Source organism: Grammomys surdaster, unplaced genomic scaffold, assembly GCF_004785775.1.
Source record: "Grammomys surdaster isolate TR1022 unplaced genomic scaffold, NIH_TR_1.0 806, whole genome shotgun sequence".
NCBI classification, from domain to species: Eukaryota; Metazoa; Chordata; class Mammalia; order Rodentia; family Muridae; genus Grammomys; species Grammomys surdaster.
In genome coordinates this window covers 1,570,481-1,579,223 of record NW_021605225.1, presented here as the reverse complement: position 1 = coordinate 1,579,223, position 8,743 = coordinate 1,570,481, and the positions used below count along the sequence as shown (strand labels likewise).

At 43.6% G+C, this 8,743-nt stretch overlaps 1 pseudogene; it reads left to right on the top strand.

Annotated features, from left to right (window-relative positions):
* Nucleotides 1-3,443: 3,443 nt before the first annotated feature.
* Nucleotides 3,444-4,130, top strand: LOC114633977 (annotated as a pseudogene).
* Nucleotides 4,131-8,743: the final 4,613 nt, after the last annotated feature.

Here is an 8,743-nt window from a genome sequence, read left to right as displayed (position 1 = left end):
GGGGAGGGGAGGGGAGGGGAGGGGAGGGGAGGGAAGGGAAGGGAAGGGAAGGGAAGGGAAGGGAAGGGAAGGGAAGGGAAGGGAAGGGAAGGGAATGGAAGGGAAGGGAATGAAGAAGGAAAGAAAGAAAGAAAGCTAAACAAGCCATGAGGAGCAAAACAGTAAGCAGCACCTCTTCAGGGCTTCCATATCAGCTCCTGCCTCCAGGTTCCTGTTTGAGGTCCTGTCTTGACTACCCTCAGCAATGGACATGAGATGAAGTAAACCCTTTCCTACTCAAGTCACTTTTGGTCATGGTGCTTTATCACAGCAATTAAAACACAAGAGTCTGTTAAACATAAGTTTTCTGCAAGCTTGACTTAAACAAACCTTTGAATAGGTATGACCCCTCCCCCCATAGACTCACATGTTTAATGCTTGGTCCATAGGGAGTGGCACTATTAGGAGGTGTAGCCTTGTTGGAAAAAGTGTGTCACTGTAGGTGGTGGGGAGATTTTGAGGTCTCCTATCCTTAAGCTACACTTGGTATGGTATACAGTCTCCTTCTGGTACCTGTGGATCAAGATGTAGAACTTCCAGCTCCTTCTCTAGCACTATGCTTGCCTGGATGCCACCATGTTTCCCACCATGATGATAATGGACTAAACCTCTGAAACTGTAAGCCAGCCCCAATTAAATGTTTTCCTTCATAAGAGTTGTCTTGGTCATGGTGTCTCTTCACAGCAATAAAACCCTAAGACAGAAGTTGGTACCAGCAGAGTCAGGAATTGCTGTAACAGACCTAACCATGTTTTGGGAGGAATGCAAATTGATCCATTCATATCTCCCTGCACAAAGCTCAAGTCCAAGTGGATCAAAGACCTTCACTTTAAACTAGATACAGTGACTCTAATAGAAGAGAAGGTGAGGAAGAGCATTGAACACCTGGGCACAGGGGGAAATTTCCTGAACAGAACACCAATGACTTATGCTCTAAGATCAAGAATTGACAAATGGGACCTCACAAAATTGCAAAGTTTCTGTAACGCAATAGGACAAAACTACAACCAACACATTGGGGAAAGATCTTTATCAACCCTACATCCGATAGAGGGCTAATATCCAATATATACAAAGAACTGAGCAAGTCAGACTCCAGAGAACCAAATAACACTATTTAAAAATCGAGAACAGAACTAAACAGATAACTGTGGAAACTTGAATGGCCAAGAAACACCTAAAGAAATGTTCAACATCCTTAGTCATCAGGGAAATGCAAGTCAAAACAACCCTGAGATTCCACCTCACACCAGTCAGAATGTCCAAGATCAAAAACTCAGGTGACAGCAGATGCTGTCAAGAATGTGGAGAAAGAGGAACACTCCTCCATTGCTGGTGGGGTTGCAAGCTGGTACAACCACTCTGGAAATCAGTCTGGTGGTTCCTCAGAAAACTGGACATAGCATTACCTGAGGACCCAGCTATACCACTCCTGGACATATACCCAGAAGATGCTCCAACATGTAATAAGGACACATGCTCCACTACGTTCATAGCAGCCATATTTATAATAGCCGGAAGCTGGAAACAACACAGATGTCCCTCAACAAAGGAATGGATACAGAAAATGTAGCATACTTACACAACGGAGTATTATTCAGCTATTAGAAACAATGACTTCATGAAATTTGCAGGCAAATGGCTAGAACTTAAAAATATTATCCTGAGTAAGGTAACCCAGCCACAAAGAACACACATGTATTCACTCACTGATAAGTGGGTATTAGCCCCAAAGCTCGGGATACCCAAGATACAATTCACAGACCATATCAAGCTCAAGAAGAAGGAAGACTGCCCCGGCATCTGGGGGCTTCGACAGGGTACCCTGAGAGAAAGAGGGAGAGAATGGAAGGGACAGGACATGCAAAGAATGAGACCAAGACAAGTTTTCTGATCAAGGTCTGTTGAGCCGTATTTTCTCGGGCAGTTTATACAGGCAGGGAAGGGGATAATGTGTTTGGGGAAATGTCACAGAAGCCACGGAATATCTTGCTGCCTGGTTGTTTCTGTCTGGTTCAGGGTGCAGCAACCACTTTCATTAGGGAGCAGCCACCATTACCCACCTGTTATCAAAATAGCTGAGTGAAAACAAAGCTTAAAACTATTCTATTTTAAATGGAGTCTAAATGCAAAATGGAGTCAGGTTGGCTCCGTGCAGAAGACCAAAATGTGGATGCTTCAGTGCTTCTCAGAACGGGAAACAAAATACTCACAGGAGGAAATATGGAGACAAAGTGTGGAGCAGAGACTGAAGGAAAGGTCAACTAGAGACTGCAGCACCTGGCGAGCCATCCCACATACAGTCATCAAACCTGGATCCTATTGAGGATGCCAAGAAGTGCTTGCTGATGGGAGCCTGATATGGCTATCTCCTGAGAGGCTCTGGCAGAACAGAGCAGATGCTCACAGCCAACCATTGGACTGAGTGCAGGGTCCCAGATGAAGGAGTTGGGGAAGAAGCTGAAGATTCTGAGGGGATTTGCAGCCCTGTGGAGAGAGCAACAGTATCAACCAGCTAGATACCCAGGAGCTCCCAGGGACTGGACCACCAACCAAAGAGCACACATGCAGGGACCCATGGCTCCAGCAGAGTGTATAGCAGAGGACAGTCATGTTGGACATCAGTGGGAGGAGCGGCCCTTGGTCCTATAGGGGTTCGATCCCTTAGTGTAGGAAAATGCCTGGGCGGGAAGGCCAGAGTGGGTGGGTGGGGCTCATATAGATAGGGGAGGGGATGCGATAGGGGGTTCCAGAAGGGAGACTTGGAAACATTTGAAATGTAAATAAAGAAGATATCCAATAAAAGAAAAAAAAAAGTACCACAAATGCCTCATCATTGTCTGAATCTCAACTCCAAGAAAAATAGGTTTCTTCCCTAGACAAGGAGGGAACTTTAGAGCCAAGGAAAGATCCCTGCCCATGAAAGAGACTTACAAAAGGCATCTGAAGCAGGCTGGCATCAACTTGACTACATCTGGAAGTCACTAAAACCCAAACCTGTCTGGGCACAGCTGTGAGTGATTTTTGCTTAATTCAATCATTTGAAGTGGGAAGGCCCACTTTTCTGGATCTCTGAGCTGGGAACACACACCTTTAATCCTGGTCTTTGGGCAGACCCACCCTAATCTAGGCCACACCTTCTGCTAGAGGCCTATATAAAGAACAAGAAAGGTGGAAGCCTCTGTCTTTGCTGTCTTGCTCTCCCCTTGCTAGAGAGTCTCTTCCTCCACTGGCCTTACATCAGACTTGCTTGGGATTCCAGTATATACTACAGACAACCTTAGAAAACCAGCCTTGTGAAGTGAACAACTACTGGACTCTTGGATGTTCTGTTCACAAGCAGCCATTGTTGGATTACCTGGACCACAGCCTGGAAGAGAGAAGACTTTCAGTTCAACCTGACCATGGATTCAGAAACCATCCAACCAGACCCTTCCTGTCAGCCACTGGACCTCCATACTGGGTCACAGAGCACCTCTGATGAAATGACATCAGGATCTGAACCAAGTAAAAATGACCAGAAGTCCAGCTAATCAGACAGCAATTCCAGAAAGCACACTGAAGAATCAGCTCAGATTGTGAAAACACCCAGGAAAAGAAAACATTCTTCCAAGGACTCCAGCCAGGTCAGAACAGGAAATGAGGGCAGCTTCCCTGGGGAAAAGAGACACAAGACTTCAGAAAAGAAGGCTGAGCCAAAAGCCAATGGTCACCAAGACGGATTAATCCATTGCCCAGAACCTCAGGACACAGAGCCACCACCAATTCGGAAGGGGCTGGTGACCTTTCTGCGTGGGAAGTCTGAGGAGATTTATGCAGACATAGTCCAGCTGCAGGCCCAGCAACATGGTTTCCTGCTCACCCATGAGCAGCTCTCTCAGCTCAGACAGCTCTCAGATTCTCTGACTGTCATGGCGCACACCTTCTACAGCATGGCCAACCAAGCAGGCTTTACCTTCCCTGCTGAGGGCTGGCTTGTCCCAGACCCTATGCCTGCCCCTCAGGAGCTGGTTGGCAAGGAATCTAGGAGTCCTTCGTTGGAGGGAGGAGAGAAGATCACAGATCTTGCCAGTCCACCAGACAAGTCCTGAGACCTTCCTAAGTAGAGTCACATTCTGAGACAACAAAGGACCACTTCACCTCCCTGTCTACACAGCCTGTAGCATTCACCCTCTCTGTGTGAACTTGTAACAGGCACATTGATGAGGGATTTGAAGTCTTTACTCAGGATCATAAACTGTGTTTCACTGGGATCTAGGATTCAAGTGCTAAATGTACAGTTTTTTGTGGACACTTTGATCAAGTGTGTGTTGGACTTGTATACTTATATTGTAGAGAGTGGCAAATAAATATTGATTTACCAGATAATGCTGTAGTTCTTCAGTCTTTTCATTTAGCATGAGGATGGCAGATGCCACATGTCTTGGAGTATATTCCTTGTAGCCCATAATCAGCCCTTCACATCGCCTGTCTCCCCTTCTGCCAGCCCTCTCCTGATTTTATATTAAATATGTCTTTATTTTTGAAAAGGTAATGACATGTTGTACATAATACTTATTTTGCATATCAATGATCTAAACTACTTGTCTTCATGTTCTAGGATAAAACAGAAAACATTTAGCATTAATAAGCCCATAAATTAATTATCTGTAGCAAATTTAAATGAAACTAAAATAAAAAGTGTATGTGAGTGAACATAGAGGAAGTTACTGGGCAGAGCCTGGTTTCCAATTTCTATGTACTACACATTCCTAGTCCCGCTGTTACCTCACACACTTAAGAGTTCATGCTGTGTTGATTGTGCCCATTTCTTCTATCCTGTGTAAACTTCCACACATCAGGCCCTCTAGACACCATAGCACCAGACACCAAGCATATTACGTACACTGCTAGGAATTAGGTTATGTGGAGCACCCAATTCCCCAGAGGACCTACACCCCTCTGTACAGTCCCCTACCCCTCCTTCCCAGCTTTCTCTTCCACATAGAACAAAAGGCACAGAAGCAGCAGCAGAGCAGTGGCGCTGATTGAAACCACCTCACATGCTCTTGCCATGCCTTTGACTTTCTCTTCTCTGGGTTTCACAGACTGTTTCCTGATTGGCCTCTCCTCACCCCAGTGCATGCAGAAGCCCTGCCAATCAGCAGATATGTCTGTTTCCCAGTTTGCCTCTCAGTGCTTCTTGCTTCTGGCTGATGACCTAGTACCCAGGATACCTGACATCAGAGGAAGAGCAGAGACTTCAGAGGCAGATCCATAAGCCTGCTTGTGAGAAAAGAAAGGAGGGAGACTGATGCTGCTCTCAAGATCTTACAGAAATGGACCACCCCACACTTAGTGCTCCAGTGCATGCTGGGAGCACATTCCTGTTCCTTCCACTAAAACTCACCATGCAGCTGCAGTGAGGGACTAGCTCCTGTGGAGGGAATTTATCTACAGTTTTGAGACCTTATCAGAGACCTTCTGCTTCTGGGACCTTCACAGAGGCCTGATCTTCCTTGGCTTCGGGGCCTTCTAGAATTGATGATTCTATCTCTCCCAGTCTTTCTTGATTTGTATCCTGCTGCAAATGAGAGTCTTAGGGTTTCTTCCTTCTGGGTTCTACTTATGTATTTCTTTGTGTGAATTACTGCTCCTTTGTTGGAAGTAAAACTCCCTCATTTTGTCTCTTTTCACTTTCTGTCCACTTCAATCATAGAGGTATGACAACTGGCCAAGATGAGTGGAACTGACTGTCTTGTAGCCAGCAGGGTGTGGGGCCGCCTAGTCTGTGGCATCTCAGTTAGCAGGGAATCCAGTCCACAAAGATTCCAGTCAGTGGGAAGTCCAGTCACAGGCAGCTCCATTGAGCAAGGATTCCTGTGACTCTAGTGAACATGGGTCTTAGTCAGCAGGGTTTCTAGTGTGTGGGGTCTCCAGTGAATGGTCCCCACAGTCAGTGTTGATACCAGTTGTAGGGACTTAAGTCATCTTTGATTCCTGCTAGAGGGGACGCCAAGCCCACGGGGACTCCATTCCTCTGGTCCTCCAGTGGGTATAGACCTGCAGTCATCAGGAATCCCTGTGAGAGCAGACTCCAGTCATCTGGGACTCCAGTCAGTGATGTTGTCCTTTCCCAGCATCTCTTTTGTCGATAGGTATTAGAACTTTCTAGAGATAGAAGCTGTTATGCCTGACTGGTTCACATGTAATTGCTCTTCCTGGAATTCCTCATCCTACTCTCCTCTGGGCTGTATAGTAGCAGGAAATAAGTGGACACCACAGAGGATTGTCTCATAGGTGTTTTTCACAGAATTTTAATAAATGTGATGTTCATGAAATATGGCCCCATGGAATTACATTTTTATTAATTTACAATTAATTTACACCCCAATTGCTGTCTCCTCCTGTCTCCCCTTATACAGTCCCTCCTTCCTTCACTTCTCCTTTGAGAGGGTGGTCCCTGGTAACCACTCCCAAGTCCTGGCACATCAATTCTCTATAGAATTAGATGCATCCTCTTCCACTGAGGCCAAACAAGGCAGTGCTGTTGTGGAACGATTACCATAGCCAGGGTGCATCCTTAAGAGACTCTCCATAGAATTATTTTTGCATCTCCAAGTGTGTTAGTCTGTGGGGCAAACCCCTCTGGAACACTGGGATTAACAAGTGAATCAACACACTGAGTTATTGTTTTTACATAGGTTCTAGGGATCAAAATCTGGTCCTCATGATTGCAAGGTAAGCATATAATCACTTCACTATAGCCTCAGCCCTGAAGATAATTTTAAACAAATACTAATTGTTCCCGATGCCATGAGGGAGGCATGTGTGCTCTGTATCCCTTACACTTGCTATAGCTCCAAACTGGGACAACACAAAAAGCTGGCATCAGAATCACTTGGTGACCATTGTTCTCCAACTTTCTAAGTACTAATGGGTTGCTTGTGGATCTTATTCTAGTCTTTGTGTTTCTAGATTATTCCCAGGCACAGTGCCTATGTGCATGAGAATCCCATGAGTTTTTTCTTGGAGAAGTGAATATTGTAAATGGTGTGGTGCAGAAACATAAAGACTTCAACAAGGAGAACAACCATAGTCGGCTAAGTCAGGAACAAGATACTTCAGTGTGTTTCAATAAATGTAAAAATAGTCACACCTAGTAAACAAGAAAACAAAGTTATAGCATTTTAGATTAAAAATACAACATATGAGTACATGTGTTTATGTATGTGTATTTGCATGCATTCATATAAAATACAAGCAAGAACCCAAAGAGATACATCAGATTGTGGTCCTCTTTGACTAGATGATTAGACACTTTATCTTGTGAATACTGAATAGTAGTAAAACAGTGTAAGAACTTGTATAGGAGACAAAACCATGCAAGTTTTTTTGTTTTCTTACAAGGATGGGCAGGGGTCAGCCAGTCCCTAAAATCCTCACCAAGCTCTTCCAGTTTGACTGAAGAAAGTGATGTGTTCCTTAATTTCTCAGCTGCTCTAAGAGACAAAGAGTGGAAGTAGGAAAGTCAGTTAGGAAGGTCATATAGGTAGGAGGGTCCAGGTGAGGAACTTGCATTAATCAGAGATAATGAACTTGGGAGAACAGCATGGATTTGAAGTCAATTTTGAGGGGCAACTGGGTTTCCTGAAGGTTGAGTGTAGGATGAGTACCTTGAAGACAGCCCTGCACATGTTGCTAGATGTTGAGACCACAGAGCTGTATGTAGAAGACAGAGGCTGAAAGTAGCTTGTGGAAAGGCCATGTTTTAGCTGTTTCTAATCTGAGATGTGATTCATTTCATTTGATGATGCCTACAAGGGATTTCTGGACAGGTTACAAATGTCTCAGTTTTTGGTATCAGAGGATTACAAATACTTGAGACAATTCAAAGAGACTGTGGACAGAATGGAGGGGTAGGACCAGGCTCCAGTAAAGTCCACTCTGTTTCAGAACTTTGGTGCCAGGGAAGATGATTGCATAAAGCAGGAAGAACACAGAATAATGGAGGTTGCTAGAAGCCAAAAGATTGTTTTGAGTAAAGATCTTTCAAGTTTTTCTATTAAACCCAAGAAAGTTTTTCCTTTTTGCCCAAGAAATTTTTAAAAGAGCCAAGGTATACATAGATACTTAAGATACATATATAAATCAAATATTTACTTATTATTAATCATAATGAAGTCATTTCAAAATAATTCTTTGTTATATATAAAATTTACCGTTTATTGAAGACAAGGAAATTTGTATGTTGATAAGATAGATACACCTGCCTATTTTTACATGAAGAATTTAATCTTGGCTAAATAAGTGACATTGCAGAGTATAGGGACTCATCAACATTTTCAGAGTTGATGGATAGTTTGATTTTAATACCCTCAAAGATGATATCACAACTTTGCCTAAATACAAGATGGTAGAATTATGTTTAGGAACATTTCATAAATTATTGGAAATTCTAGCCTAATGCAAAGCCAGAATTAATTTAACTCATTTTTTATGAAACTTTAGCCAGAAACTGAGTGAGTAATGGTAAAAGAAAATAAAATGAACATCCTAAAGACATTACAAACACCAGATATCTAATGATAAATAACACAGAAAAATTAGAATCTTTGTTTTCACAATTAAGTTGTTAAGTTGCAAGGAGAACAGAAAGCTGTGGGCAGCAAAGCAGTGAAGAGGATGATGTGTAGTGCCCCTAACCTGAGCCCAGTGTTCCTGG